This window comes from Gossypium arboreum, chromosome 9 (genome assembly GCF_025698485.1).
Source record: "Gossypium arboreum isolate Shixiya-1 chromosome 9, ASM2569848v2, whole genome shotgun sequence".
Lineage (NCBI taxonomy): Eukaryota > Viridiplantae > Streptophyta > Magnoliopsida > Malvales > Malvaceae > Gossypium > Gossypium arboreum.
In genome coordinates, this window is record NC_069078.1 from 3,815,169 (window position 1) to 3,832,149 (window position 16,981).

The 16,981-nt window shown below is 32.2% G+C and overlaps 1 long non-coding RNA gene across 1 annotated transcript; it reads right to left on the reverse strand.

Moving 5' to 3' along the window:
• Nucleotides 1–7,748: 7,748 nt before the first annotated feature.
• LOC128280592 (uncharacterized) lies at nt 7,749–9,259 on the reverse strand. The gene is made up of 2 exons (XR_008270687.1): nt 9,180–9,259; nt 7,749–7,960 (listed from the first exon to the last, which is right to left on the reverse strand). It is a non-coding gene; the product is annotated as an uncharacterized LOC128280592 (long non-coding RNA).
• Between the last annotated feature and the right edge of the window lie 7,722 nt (nt 9,260–16,981).

Below are 16,981 nucleotides of genomic sequence, written 5' to 3' on the forward strand. Positions count from 1 at the left end.
ATTAAGATCCGCTAATTTTTCCTGAAACTAGACTCACAAATCTTCTTACAATAAAATTTTCAGAATTTTTGGTTTAACCATTAAGTACAGTTTATTCTTTAAATTCACCCCTATTCTGCTGTCTAACAGTTTCGTCCCTTCTTCACTAAAAATTAATTATCTCATAGTACAGAACTCGGATAATATTCCCGTTTATTTCTCCTAAAAATAGACTCATTAGGGATTCTAAACATATAACTTTAAGTCTCTAATTATTTTTCTTCAATTTTTGGTGATTTTCCAAAGTCAGAATAGGGGAACCCGAATTCATTCTGACCTTGTCTCACAAAATTCATTATATCTCATAATTTACAATTCAATTGCTTATATTGTTTCTTCTATAAGAAACTAGACTCAATAATATTTAATTTCATATTTTATTCATCTTCTAATTCGATTTCTATAATTTTTTATGATTTTTCAAAGTTAGACTACTGCTGCTGTCTAAAACAGTTTTAGTGCAAAATGTTGATTTTCTTTAATTTCAATTTAATCCTAACTAATTCTCTTACTTTTCTATCTTAATTCATACTTTATTTCTATTCAAATTTTGGCCAAACTCATACTTAACTATTAAAATTCCAGCATATTTTCATAATTTCGAATTTATTTCCATTTAATCCGTAAAACTCAAAACTTATAGCTTAGTTTACGATTCAATCCTCTATTCAATTCCAATCAAAATTTCTATCAAATAAATCCCCAATTCCATCATTTTATTTAACATGGACAATATCTAGAAATCTAATAACTATCAAAATATCAACTTAATTTCATCAAAACTTTGTTCTAAAACTTCTAAAACATCAAAATTAAGTAAAAAGGGCTTGATTGACTTACCTATTAAAGCTTAAAGCTTCAAACCTTTAATTTTCCCTTTTTCTTTTCTTTCTTTCTTTCTCCCTGTTTCTTCTCTGTTTCGTTTCTTCTATTCATTTCTTATGTTTCTTTACTTATTTATATAATATAATATAATATAATATAATATAATATATATTTTAACACATAAAAATCTCGATTTTTATGTTTATGTCACTCACTTAGGACAAATGGTATAATTGCCATTTTGGTCCTCTTCATTTTCTTTTAATCTACAATTTAACTTTCATCCTTTATTCAATTTAGTCCTTTTTTCTTAATTACTCTTAATTAAATTTAAATTCACTTAATTAAACTCTAATTAACCACTCATTTTACTTCGTAAATATTTTTAATAAATATTTACGAATCCGTTTTTCAGAAATGGAGACCCGAAAATACTCTTTTTCTGTAACGGTAAATTCGGGTCATTACAATTCTCTCCCCCTTAAGAAAATTCGTCCTCGAAATTTGCCTAATAGAGAGGTGGGGTTTCAGTGATCTCACTGTTTCTTTTGGTTCCCGTATTGTTTCCTCAATATTATGACATTACCGCTCAGGCTAGTATCTCAACCGGCTCTTTCTCATACAATAGATTGTGTCAAATCTCAGTATCCTTTGTCGATATAACATGCAAGAGATTTGATCTCTATAATCTTCTAAGCTTTAAATCATGAAAAATTATCATAAACTTTCTATAACTTCAGAAGCAAAACCAAACAATATTTTACCGGTCCGAATTTTCTACAACTTCACATAGTCCAACAGAACAAGAACTTAATTTCTCTTTCAACCTGATCTTCAAAATGTTCTTCCAAGGTGAATCTCTAAGAAATACCATATCACTAACAAAATACTCAATATCCCAACGTTTCAAGTATATATATAATTTCTGTTTGTCAAAACTGCTTTCAGTCTATCTCGAATTACTTCCACTTTTCTTCAATTTCACGAATCAAACAGCTCCGCATATTCTTTTTCAAAAATAGAGATAATTCCAGCTTAGATTCCATAAAAATTTTATCCCATTTCCATTCGATGTCACCACTTGGTTGTAACAGATTCTGAAGATATCTGTACCTAACATAAACATTTATATGCAAATTCAAAGTGTTGCTTTTCTTTTTCCAGTCTTCAATACATCTGCCTCAAATTACTGTACATCTTATTCTTCCAAAATGCATAGACATAGTACTACTATAATTTCATACAAATTCTCCTGTATAAGCTCTGAATCTCTCTGTTTAGCTTTTATTTCTAAATAGCAAACAACCATCATATCCAATCCGAAATGTTTAATCAGATATCATCTGTATACTATATCCATTTAACCGATAACTCATTACTACATTTCTGAGCTTCGCAGATCTGCTGTAAATAAGTAAGTTTAACCTTTATTTCAACTAGAATTGAGCGATCATCAGATAATGACAATCGAGTGTTCATATGTAGCACCCCAAACCCGGCCCAGAAGTTATGGCCAGATCCGGCATGCCACATCAAAAACGTAAAAAAAAAATTCCATTCTAAGTCTAGAAAATCGTACTCGATGTTCAAAAGATTAATTCATTAAGGGTTAAAGTGAATGGAAGCTGTGCACCAGGTAGGAAACCGGAAAAGAGGTGGTGAGTCCATCGGACTGCTTAAGTACCAACCTCCCTTCGGATCCAATCCTAGACATGCATACCGCCATTGCCACACCTTAATGTCATGGATATTTCTAGGAAACCGATTTGATTAAGTCATTTTTAGGAAAAGTGATTAATTTTGGAAAATACTTTCATTGCGGAAGCTTTGCTTGTTGTCGTGTTATTTTGAAATCAACTGTTGTTTTTGAAAACGCGCCTAAAGCTATCTAATTTCAACAGTTAAAATAAGTATTACCTATCTTAGTAATACATATTAAAACCATCAAAAATAAATAAGCGGCCTTATTACATTTAAAAGCCCAAAACCTCAAACGTAATTAAAAGGATGTCCAGTTCACCGAAGAAAATCAAACTTTCGAAGCGGTGGCCACTCTCGAATTCCCTCACGACTCCAAGCCCACTATGGTTGGGGATTTCTGCGTGGATGAAAATAAAAGGGTGAGTTTGGGGAAACTCGTGTGTAAGGAAAACCCATTCAAAGCCCAAGTCACTCAAGCCTATTGGGCCTAAGCCCATTCAGTAATGATGGTCTGGGCGAGCCCTTTTCAGACATAATAAACGGGCCTTAGCCCTTATTCAGATAATGAGATGGCCCATAGGCCCATTTCAAAATACATGCAACATCAAGAAACATATGCAAGCCCATTTGGGAGACTACTCAACCCACCAACCACTACACTCCACCCGTACCAACCATACACTCCATGTGGGATAGCTCAACCCACCCACCCCCAAATTTAACATTCTGCATTCTTTGCTCAGATTATCGATAGAATTGAGGCAAAGCCTCCAAGACGTGGACAAGCCACTTTCAGTACTTCCTCCGTCAATATCCCAGTCCCATGCATCAGATAATAACAACATGGCATGCAGTAAATAACCACAGTCAAACATGCATTTAGGTCAATTTAACCCTAGGGGTATTTCGGTAATTTATCTCCTAGGGGTAAAACTGTAAATTTTCCACTTTTAAAGGTATTTCAGTAATTTATCTATTTTAGGGTTTTTCATGCATATTCCTACTTTTCACGTACTAACAGAATCACGTACCGAGGGTTCTTACCGAATTGGGCCCGTTGGCCCATCATTCCAATTTTGGCCCATTAAGCCCAAAAATATCGAGGGCACAGAAATCATGCACTTTACAGTCCAAATTTTGCAGCTTACCAAAAACATTAATCGATTTACCTTACGAGCATTCACACACTCGCAAATCTACAAAATACCGGTTTTCGGCATTTCGGCTTTTCGACTTTTGCCGATCCAGACTAAGAAAGAGGGTGTTAGTTACACACCTGTTTGCGACGATATACTGATGAGATCCACACACGAACCGCCTACAATTGGATTACTAACACGTTAATCTAACTATTCAAATACAAACTACGTATTAACCCCTTACAATATTCGGCCAACCACACCTACAGATCATAGTAAGCTTATAAGAAATCAATAAGCAACCCATTAACAAATTTTTGTCAATGTTTACCACATAATCATAATTTCACTGCAAGCTGTCTTCCTGAGCAACAGTCACTAAATCATTTATAACTGGAGCTACGAAACTCCAAATCAAGTTCCATTAATTTTCCCTGAAAATAGACTCATATATCTTCTATCCATAAAATTTTCAGAATTTTTGGTTTATCCAATCAATACCAGATTTTTCTCAAAGTTTCCCATGTTTCACTGTTTGACTAATCTGACCACTCTTCATTACGAATCAAATTTATCATTGTACAGAATTCAAAATATGTTCTTGTTTATTTCATTAGAAACTAGACTCAATAAACTTTAATTACATAATTTATTCAGCTTCTAATTCATCTCCCACAATTTATGGTGATTTTCCAAAGTCACGTTACTGCTGCTGTCCCAAGCAGATTTATTACCAAATCACTCTTTCACACCTAACTTGCATGCATGTTATTTAAACATGTATATCACCAATCAATCATTACATATCTATGATTTTACTTAAGTATAATCTCCATTTCATCATTTTAAAGCACAACATGTTAGCCGATTTTTCCCTTTAGCATCTAAGGCACATGCATGTTCATTTGTTTGGCTCAACTTCACCTATCTTCCATTTTTCATCAAAAGAACATGAAACAACAACCATTTCCTTCATTTTAATTCATGACTAAATGCTCACAACACAACTAAAAATCAAAATATACTTCAAGAGTTAAGGTAGAATCAAGAAGAACTCATGAACCTCAAAATAGAAGCAAGGTACCAAGAACTTACCTTCAATTTTCCTCCTCCTAATGACCGAATACTCAAGAGCTTTCTCCTCTCCTTTCTCTTCTCTAACTTTCAGCTATGATGAACAAAGATGGACAAAACTTTGTTCTTTTCACCCCTTTTTCTTTTAATAAAACTTCATATTTCATCCATTTAATTCTTTAATACAAAAGACATGATATTCTTATCATGAAACATTTACCTAACCCATTATCATGAAACATTTACCTAACCTATTATCATGAAACATTTACCTAACCCATTATCATGGAACATTTACCTAACCTATTATCAATTTGTATCAATTTGTACCATAAATTATGGATATCAACTGTACATTTTGTCTACAACAACATGATGGTTGGCCACTTCATGTAAAATGGGAGGTTTGTCATGCAAATCCTCCTATTTTGCACTCCTATTTATTTGGCCACTTCAATTTAGCCTATAGCATTTTCAAACATTTTCACATAGGTCCTATTTCATAATTTCACCCCCTTTTTCTTATGGAACAAAAATTAACTAAAATTGTCGGGTTCTATCTTAAGCTTAGGCTTTCTAGAGGCCCACTAACATAATTAAACCTATGCCAACATTCACAGGATTCCCGAAAATTGGGGCGTTACATCATAGCTTATAACACAAAGCAAAACTTTCAATTCTGAGTATTCATAACTCCATTTGTTTTTTTTTTTCTGGATAATATTCAATTATCAAATCATGATCCTTTAGTGCAAAGACAATAGCTACCACTTCCGAATCATGTATCAAATAATTCTTCCCATGTGATTCTAGCATTTCGTAACATAAACCATTACTTCACCCTTTTTTTTTTTTGCATCAAAACACTGCTATCCCTGTAAATCACAAGTTTCTTTATCGGATTTCAGACTGAACCAGAACTAGTGCTTCAGTTAACTGAGCTTTCAACTAATCAGAACCTTGCTAATGTCTATCAGATCATTCCAATTCCACATATTTCTGTAATAACCGACTAGTTTTACAAAACCTCTAATTTCAAATATATTTTTCACTATCATTTCAGTTACAAAATCTATAGCACATTCAACTTCTTCAATCAACAGTAGTTAGGCAACTTTTCTGGAAACACATTAGAATTCTCTTGCACTATTGGCACTGATTTAAACCTTAACTTAAATCTTTAATATTCAATACATAAACAAGGTAAATACCATGACTCCTTTTCTGACACACTTCTGTGTGTACATAATTAATATCACAATAAACAAATCATTCAATCTTCTCTTGTTCAAAACAAACATTTCATCATCTTGATCTTGCAACATATTATACTTCTGCTTATAATTTACCACCATATCATGCAGAATTAACCATTCCATTATTGAGATCATATCAAACAGTAAGAACATCAAATCGATCAGAAAACAATAGTATCATTATCAAACAGTTCCTGCAGATCTTATCAGCCCATAAATACTAATCTGAAAATTTTAATGCTTCAATCCAAAAATTTCAGCAAACTCAACAGACAACTCTTTAATAAATACTGAACTTATGTAATCATAGGAATAGTCAAACCAATATCAATTTAAAATAATCATATTAGTGTCGATAAAGAAGAAAGTACCTGTAATGACATCCGGTAGAGAAATATCTTCTTATATACAATTAACATATACCCTGACTGCTGTTCATTCTCCAGATTTTACAGTGAAGTCATTTGTCACATTTCGGCTTTCACTCGTATTTCTGAGATTACAGGGTAACCTACCTCTGTTAACTACATTACTCGGTCTTGAACTCTGAATAATGTCTTTTTCAATTTTCTTCAAGCAATCACTAAGATAATAATCAGAAGAATCATATCTAATCACATATGCCACTCTTTATTCTGCATTCCTCAGCTTTTTATCTTCTTTTAAACCATCTTAAAACCATTTGTACCTTACAGTTTCTATCGGAATATACCCTCTAATATATTTATTTAATCAAACAAATTCCCTTCATACACAGTTGCAGTTATATGATCCTGTTTAAGCTTCAAGAATTCTGTATGTTTTTTATCAAGAAATCTCTGACTGATATATATATATATATTTCTTTCAGAACTTATCTCAGAAAATTTCCAAATAACCCTTTCTTAATCACAACATAATCAATTTTTCTACCACTGATAACCTAAATCTTTTAACAGAAATATCATACCCTTCTAACATTTAATCGGTGAACAAAACAATTCATTTACAATCCCGATAATATTCTCTAACCAGATTTCAGTTCTTTCAAGATCATTCTCAACTGTAATTCTCAATTCATCCACACTATATATATACATGTACAGATCATTAACAGCAGATAACTTACCTGTTTAGACAAGCTCTATACCTTGAAGCACTTCGGGAACCGAGTAAGAAACAGGAGGGATAGATACTGTAGCAGATACAATTTCTTCTACTCACTGAAGAACATCAGTTATAATTCTAAATAATTATTTATCATTTCTTTTTCTATTATTTCATCAGTCATTATTCAGTAATTAATTACCCATTGAGTTTATACCCAGTGTTGTTAATTCAGTTTTCATCTAATTCACGAGACTATTCATCTCCAATACACATTTCATAATCAATACCATCGATATTTTCCTCTAACATTTTCACTATAAAACAGTACCAAACAAATATATCTGCATCCGATCCCGACTCAATTATGGCATGTACCTTTAGAATCAATTCCGAGCTCGATTTAGTCCGAGAATCGGCTAAACCTGAATAGCTCTGATACCACTAAATGTAACATCCCCTAACCCTATACCGTCACCGAAACAGGGTTACGAGACATTACCAGTCAGTACAGTCCAATTTTGGTCATTAATTAAAATAAATATTCACACACATCCTAGTTTTAAATGTCGTCCCTTTAATGGGCCCTCGCGGTCCAATATGAACAGTAAATTCAATTCGGGACTAATTTAGAATCACTACGAATTCTTAGTAAATTTCAAAATTCATACTACATACCGTTGCCAACCATAATTTACTCATTTCATCAATACTTCTATAACCTAAATGTCTCTCATAAAACGTCCTAGGTACATGCCATTATCAATACTCAACATACTTTACCTTAATGAATTCGGGATCGTCTTGGGATGCTGACTCAACGTACTATTTTTACTCAACCTGCGCACGGAAACAAACCGTACGCTGAGTATGGTATACTCAGTGGTATTTCTATAATCTGAACACTTAAACAATTATAAAACGTATTAATATATATATATATATTGAACTATTCAAACTCAATGAGAATTCAAACATTCACTTTCCAACCAAATGTTTTGGTCTACTTTAAATTCAAAATCATTTATTATTTTAATAACAATTAATCAATCAAGAATGTTCATTAACTCTCGAACAATTATTTATTCAAGAATATCAATTATGCGGTAACAATCAAATATTCAAGAATAACCATTATTCAAGATCGATCAATTGATCGGTTATCCATAAATATCAATTATTCAAGAAATCAAATATTCAAGAATGATTAAGTTATTTAGTAACAGTCATTCATTCAATGACAATCGGTTATTCAAGAATGATCAATTATTCAAGAATATTCATTATTCAAGAATACTAATATCCAAGAAGATCAATTATTCAAGAATAATCGATTATTTTATACCTTTATTTACCCCTATTGACATGACTCGAATCGACGGATACACGGATTCCAACCCAAACACACCGAGACGGCACATTGTGCCTAAAATGGTACATAGTACTGATCAAGATATCGACACACAAAGTGCCTAAAACGACACACGAGGTGCCGATACGACACACGAGGTGCACGAAATACGACACATAAAGTGCACGATCAATAAAGCCGCAAATCCGTACACTTCCGGATCCTATGGCATGCCAATTATATCCGACTCAGCCCGACTAGTTAATAGGGTATTTCATTCACTTTCTCAATTTAATAATTCTTTCATCAATATCTCATTCCGATAATTACACATATTTATCCATTTTCACAATTCATACAATTTCATTCAATTCAACAATATATTTCAATTATGCACATTAATTCATAATTCAATACAATTCAATTCACTTTTCAATATCAAATATTTAAATATCAAAATCTCATATTTCCAATCAATATATTTTTCAATATAATATTCATTCAATATTCAAATTTCTACATAAATAATGTATATTATATAATTCAATCAATATAAATTCAATCAAAATAATTTCAATCAATATAAATTCATCGATACTAAAATCAATCTATTTCGATTGTAAAACATCATAATTCAATCACTAACAATTGCCATATGTATATAAATATAATAAATAATGACTAAGTTCAGATTATAGAAATACAAACCGTAATTTTCGAGCTAACTCCCGTTGACTTTGTCTTGTCCTTTCTTAGCCGAGATTTCCGATACCACATTGACTACGAAATTAATACAATTCATAATCATTAATACATTACTAATTCATATCTTGAGTTACAGAATTCTAAATTAAGATCCGCTAATTTTTCCTGAAACTAGACTCACAAATCTTCTTACAATAAAATTTTCAGAATTTTTAGTTTAACCATTAAGTACAGTTTATTCTTTAAATTCACCCCTATTCTCATTGTCTAACAGTTTAGTCCTTCTTCACTAAAAATTAATTATCTCATAGTACAGAACTCGGATAATATTCCAGTTTATTTCTCCTAAAAATAGACTCATTAGGGATTCTAAACATATAACTTTAAGTCTCTAATTATTTTTCTTCAATTTTTGGTGATTTCCAAAGTCAGAATAGGGGAACCTGAATTCATTCTGACCTTGTCTCACAAAATTCATTATATCTCATAATTTAAAATTCAATTGCTTATATTGTTTCTTCTATAAGAAACTAGACTCAATAATATTTAATTTCATATTTTATTCATCTTCTAATTCGATTTCTATAATTTTTATGATTTTTCAAAGTTAGACTACTGCTGCTGTCTAAAAACAGTTTTAGTGCAAAATGTTGATTTTCTTTAATTTCAATTTAATCCTAACTAATTCTCTTACTTTTCTATCTTAATTCATACTTTATTTCTATTCAAATTTTGGCCAAACTCATACTTAACTATTAAAATTCCAGCATATTTTCATAATTTCGAATTTATTTCCATTTAATCCGTAAAACTCAAAACTTATAGCTTAGTTTACGATTCAATCCTCTATTCAATTCCAATCAAAATTTCTATCAAATAAATCCCCAATTCCATCATTTTATTTAACATGGACAATATCTAGAAATCTAATAACTATCAAAATATCAACTTAATTTCATCAAAACTTTGTTCTAAAACTTCTAAAACATCAAAATTAAGTAAAAGGGCTTGATTGACTTACCTATTAAAGCTTAAAGCTTCAAACCTTTAATTTTCCTTTTCTTTTCTTTCTTTCTTTCTTTCTCCCTGTTTCTTCTCTGTTTCGTTTCTTCTATTCATTTCTTATGTTTCTTTACTTATTTATATAATATAATATAATATAATATAATATAATATAATATATATTTTAACACATAAAAATCTGATTTTTATGTTTATGTTACTCACTTAGGACAAATGGTATAATTGCCATTTTGGTCCTCTTCATTTTCTTTTAATCTACAATTTAACTTTCATCCTTTATTCAATTTAGTCCTTTTTCTTAATTACTCTTAATTAAATTTAAATTCACTTAATTAAACTCTAATTAACCACTCATTTTACTTGTAAATATTTTTAATAAATATTTACGAATCCGTTCGTAAATGGAGACCGAAAATACTCTTTTTCTCAGAATAAGAATTCGGGTCATTACAGACTCGCAAGAGGTATGGTCCGTAATCTCGCTAATTATTCGATTTAAAGATTTTGGGTGTCTGTATATGCTCATGTTGATAATGGAAAATTGGAACCGAGATCCATTAAATGCGTTTTCTTGGTTATAAAAGTGGTGTAAAGGGTATAAGTTATGGTGTCCTGAAAATAGAAAAGTTGTGATTAACAGAGATGTTGTTTTTGATGAAACCGCTATGCTACCTAACTTATCTCTTAAAGAATCTTCCAATAAAGAAAATCAAAAGCAGGTGGAGCATCAGATTAATACAGCGTCAACTCCTCAAGCCAGAACAAAAATTGAGAATAAAGTTGCTTCTTCACCATAATACTCTATCGCCAAAAACAGAACTAGAAGAGAAATTAAACCTCCAAAGAAGTATGCCGAGGTTGATCTAGTTGCTTATGCTTTAAATGTGGCTGAAGATATAGATGCGAATCAAGATCCATCTAATTATTCTGAGGCGGTTAGCTATGAAGACTCAGAAAAGTGGATGTTTGCTATGCAAGAAGAGATGGAATCACTCCACAAAAATAGAACATGGGACCTTGTGAAACTTCCTAAAGGTAAAAAGGTGTTCATTGTAAATGGGTGTTTAAAAGAAAGAAGGGACTCTGTGAATTGAAGAACCGGATATAAAGCAAAGCTTGTTGCAAAGGGTTACTGATCAAATTCGAGAGTGGACTTCACAGATGTGTTCTCTCCATTTGTTAAGCATAGTTCGATTCGAGCTTTGCTTGGTATTGTGGCCATGCATGATTTGGAGCTTGAGCAGTTAGATGTAAAAACTGCATTTCTGCATGGAGAACTTAAGGAGGATATTTACATGCAACAACCACAGGGTTTTATAGTCTCAGAAAAAGAGGACTATGTTTGCTTACTGAGAAAGTCCCTTTTACGGTTTGAAACAGTCACCAAGACAGTGGTACAAGAGGTTTGATTCCTTTATGACTTCTCATGATTATAAAAGAAGTAGTTTAGACAGTTGTGTTTACTTTAAGAAAAACAGTGATGGTTCTTTTGTGTATCTACTTCTTTATGTTGATGACATGTTGATAGCAGCAAAAGATAAAGGGGAGATAAGAAAGGTTAAAGCCCAACTAAGTGAAGAATTTGAGATGAAAGATTTTGTAACGCCCCGTACCCGAGACCGTTGCCGGAGTCAGACACGAGGGGTTAACAGACTTAATTCATTTATTTTCACAGTCCAAAAAAAAAAATTCTAGACAAGCTGGCTAACTGCGTCACAGTTGCTTTAAAAATCATATCTTGAGTTTTGAAGCTCAAAAACTGATTCCGTAAATTTTCCCTGAAACTAGACTCATATATCCATCTACAAATTTTTTTCTAGAATTTTTGGTAGGGCAAATTAGTACAGTTTATTAGTTAAAGTCTCCCTGCTTTGTGGTTCATTGCTCGACCTTCATGCATTACGACTTATATATCTCCCTGCATGAGGCTTCAATACTTATTCCTTTTGTTTCTATATGACATGAATTCTAACTATCTCTGGTTAATTTATAATGAATTTCCTAAGTCCGAATAGGGAATCCCGAAACCGCTCTGGCCCTGTTTCATGAAAACTTTAAAATCTCATAAAATACTGTTCATATGATCGTTTCATTACTTTCCTATGAAAATAGATTCATCAATGTTCAATTACATAATTTATTCACTATTTAATTCCATTCTTACTATTTTTAGTGATTTTCAAATACACACCATCTTCTTTGTCAAGATCTATTTTAAGGTAAACTTTACCTATTTCATGGTTTTCCATGAATCAACTAGAATTTGTCATACATAGCATCAAAATAATCATAATTAACCATTCCCAATGGCTAATTGTTACCAAACATTTCCATACCTCTCAATGAACAACATACAAAACGATTATAATGCTATGCTCAAAGTGTATATAAGCCATTTTCGCATGGCTATCCAAATTTATACAAAACCAAAGGGTACATGACCAACAACAAAAAGGGTAGTCCTATACATGCCATTTTCAGAATTCAACCAAAAGTGTACCAAAAGGGCTTTGATACTGTGGACGACTTCGACTTCGACAATCCCGAGTCCCGTAGCTGACGAACCAAAATTTATAAAAAAAAGAAACAAAGAAACAGAGTAAGCATTTAATGCTTAGTAAGTTTGAGCAATGAAATTAGACACAACTGAAGTATAGCATTCATATAACTAAACGGATAATTTCATAAACACATATTCTCAACATCAGTCCTACTTCACGTTTCCAACCCTTATATTCATACATAAGGGATCAACTTAACCAAAGGCCGGAAGCTCATTAATCGATTGAGCAAATAATATTTAAACTGAATCACTACTCCAATACATATATGAAACGTACCTCATCGTTGGGATTTTACGAGCGTATTAATGGAAATTATTACAGCAAGATCGCTCATTCCCAAACCAAGTACCTTTGGGGTTTAGCCGGATATAGCTACTCGCTCAAATGCCTTCGGGACTTAGCCCGGTTATAGTAACTCGCACAAATGCCTTCGGGACTCAGCCCGGTTATAGTAACTCGCACAAATGCCTTCGGGACTTAGCCCGGATGTAATAACTCGCACAATTTGCCTTTGGGCTTAGCCCGGAATTAGTCATTAGCACAAATGCCTTTGGGACTTAGCCCGGTTATCATCCGAATATCCATGCACATATCAATAGATCATGACACATCTCTATTTCAATTTCATAACTAGAATTCAAACACAAGTCACTTATCAAGCATTATCATTTTCGGCTCAATAGCTACATACAAGAGCATGATTTTGATTTACTTAAAACATGATCTAATCGAATCATAATCTAAGCTCCATTACTCAAAGACTTACCTCGGATGTGGTCGAACGATTTCGGCGGCTATTCGATCACTTTTTCCTTTCCCTTATCCAACTTTGATCCTCTAAGCTCTTGAGCTTAATAAACAAATAAATTTATTCAATTACTTATCCAACTTTACTATATACAAATATCTATTTATTTAGATTCATTTCGAACTAATATTAGGCAACCGATCATATATTCTCCCCATGGCAATATTCAAACATTGTAGCCAAAGAATCACAATTATCGAATGTTTAACTATGATCGGACATATGATATTACCCGTATGTCTTAAGCTAATTGCCGAACCTATTGCCTCAATTCATGTACATATCAATATAGTAATCCTTACTTGAATTATTAACCAACCTTATCAATGAACAATTATACTTAAAATACCATATATATATATATATATATTCATAAGTGTATAGATACTATGTTACCAACAATTATTTCCTTGCTTAGCAGCCGAACCAATATACACATTACTTCATATCTACCCGTCACGTTTACTCTACTTAAACCGAATAAACTTGCACATAAGGTCCTTGGCCGAACCTCACTAAAAAAAAAACAAGTCAACCAAAATCTTAGTATTTATCTTGTGTATAACCTTATTTACCATCCAAAAATCACAAAAACATCAAACTCTTAATGTTTATGTACAAGGCCGAATCTTAACATGATCCAACCTCCAACTCATTCATTTCAATCACTCACACGGCATTTGTTCAATTCTTTAGGCAAATCTATGTTTGGCCATTGTGCTCATGAGCATTAAAATTTATAATTTGACTACTTAAACCCTTCTCTTCAACAATTCTTCATAAAACATAAAGATTATAACCCAATCTCATCCCTTAATAACTAAAACCGAATGCTCAAGCCATCACCAAGATTTCGAAATTTTGCCATGGGTTGTGTAAGAAATTAGCTAATTAACTAGAAACAAGTTTAAAATTTAAGAATCTAACACAACATACTAACCTCCCCTTAAGCTCAAGGTGACCGAAACCTTTCTTCTTCCTTTCTTCAATTCGGCCAAGAAGAACCAAAGAATGAAGCCCCCTTTTTTTTTTCTCCTAGTTATGGCAAAAATAGGGGAGCAAGGATGAAACAACTTTGGTTTCTCCTCCCACTCCCCTCATATTTTATTGTTCTTCCCACAACATGTTATCACAATTTGTTTTTAATATGTTTTTTTTTCCCATCACATTTTGTCTATCCTTAATGTCATGGCCGTCCACTACTAATTAAGTGGGGGATTTGACATGCAAGTCCACCCTTTTGATTTCATGCACTAATTGATCCTTATAGATTAACCTATCACATTTTAAAAGTGTCATACATAAGTCCTATTAGCTGAATTCACATGCAATCGACTAAATCGAAGCTTAAAACTTTCACACATTCGTATTCACATATTCTAGACAGGAAATATCCCATTCAAATACTTCGGTGACTCGGTTTAGCAGTCCCAAAACCACTTCCTGACTAGGGTCAATTTAGGGCTGTCACAGATTTAGGACCAACAAAGAAGATACTTGGTATGGAGATTCACAGAGATAGAAAAGCAAGTAAATTGTACCTAAGTCAGAAGGGGTACATTGAGAAAGTTCTTTGCAGGTTCAATATGCAGAGTGCTAAGCCTGTTAGTACTCATTTAGCAGCCCATTTTAGACTTTCATCGGCTTTGTCTCCACAATCAGATGATAAGATTGAGTACATGTCACATGTTCCATACTCTAGTGCAGTGGGATCTCTCATGTATGCTATGGTTTGTTCACGTCCAGATTTATCATATGCAGTCAGTGCAGTTAGCAGGTACATGGCAAATCCCGGTAAAGAACATTGGAAAGCAGTTCAGTGGATTTTAAGATACTTACGAGGCACTACTGATGTTTGCTTATAGTTTGGAAGAACTAAAGATGAAGTCATAGGGTATGTTGATGCTGATTTTGCTGGAGACCTTGATAGGAGAAGATCTCTCACAGGTTACGTCTTTACAATCGGAGGTTGTGCAATTAGTTGGAAAGCCACTTTGCAAACTACAATTGCTTTGTCTACCACTGAAGCTGAGTACATGGCGATTACTGAGGCTTGTAAAGAAGCTATTTGGTTGAAGGGACTATTTAGTGAACTCAATGAAGTCCTTCAAATCAGTATAGCATTTTGTGACAGTCAGAGTGTCATCTTCTTTACAAAAGATCAAATATTTCATGAGAGAACAAAACATATTGATGTTCGGTATCATTTTGTTCGTGATATTATTGCTCGTGGTGATATTGTTGTGAGCAAAATTAGTACTTATGAAAATCCTGCAGATATGATGACTAAGTCACTTCCTATAACCAAGTTTGAGCATTGCTTAGACTTGGTTGGTGTTCATTGTTGAAGTTAAACCCTTAAAGGGTTTTATGGAAGAGGTGGAGAACTTGTTCATTGAGAATTTGTGTCAAGGTGGAGATTGTTAGAATTAAGTGACCCGAATTCTTATTTAAATAAAATACGATGGAAAATAAAATAAAAGTAAAATCCATATAGAACTAGACTTCTTTTATTTTATTTTAGAATAAGGTTTTTTAAACCTTATTAAACTCCATCTATTTTATATTGATTAGGATAAGGTGTTTCAATCCTACTAGAATATGACTTTACAAGCCTATAAATAGACATAGTCTATCCTCTTGTATTGATTAAAATTTTCAACATAGTAAATTTTCTTCTCCTCGCCCATGGTTTTTTCTCGAAAGGGTTTCCACATAAAATTTGTGTGTTCTTTATTTTATTTTTATTTTATTTTATTTTTTCACGGATATAATATCGTGAAGTAAATAATATACATTTAAATAATATTAAAATAAGTTAATATTACGATATATTATATTTTGAGTAATATTATGATATAATATCATAATATGATAATAATACAATATAAAATAATTTACTATTAATATTTTGATACAATATAATTTTTTTTCAAAGAATAAGCACAAAATATGTAATATGGGAAAGTCTTCTACTATAGCCAAATTTGTTCCACGAAAATGAAAATTGGAGATATATTTGCATCTTAAAAAAAGGATTAAGGAATGTGTACACCAGTTTATAAGGGAAAAATTAAAAATAATTGTTGGGGTTGAGTTGAAAGTGCTTTTGACAAAACTTTTGATAAAAAGTGCTTATGGGTTGATTAAATAAGTAATTTTGAAAAACATTTTTGACTCTGAAAATTACTTTTTACATCGAATGTGGAGAAGATTCATCATATCCGTCATTTTCCACTAATGGTTTCAAAAAATAAATTATGGCATTTGATTAATCTATTTTAATAAGGTTAATTAGAAAATTGTTATATATATATATATGAAGGTAGTGGGAGAGAGAGAGTTAAAAAAACAGCTTCATCACATTCTTCTTCTCCACCGGGAGAGTGAAAGAAAGGAAAACTTTTTAG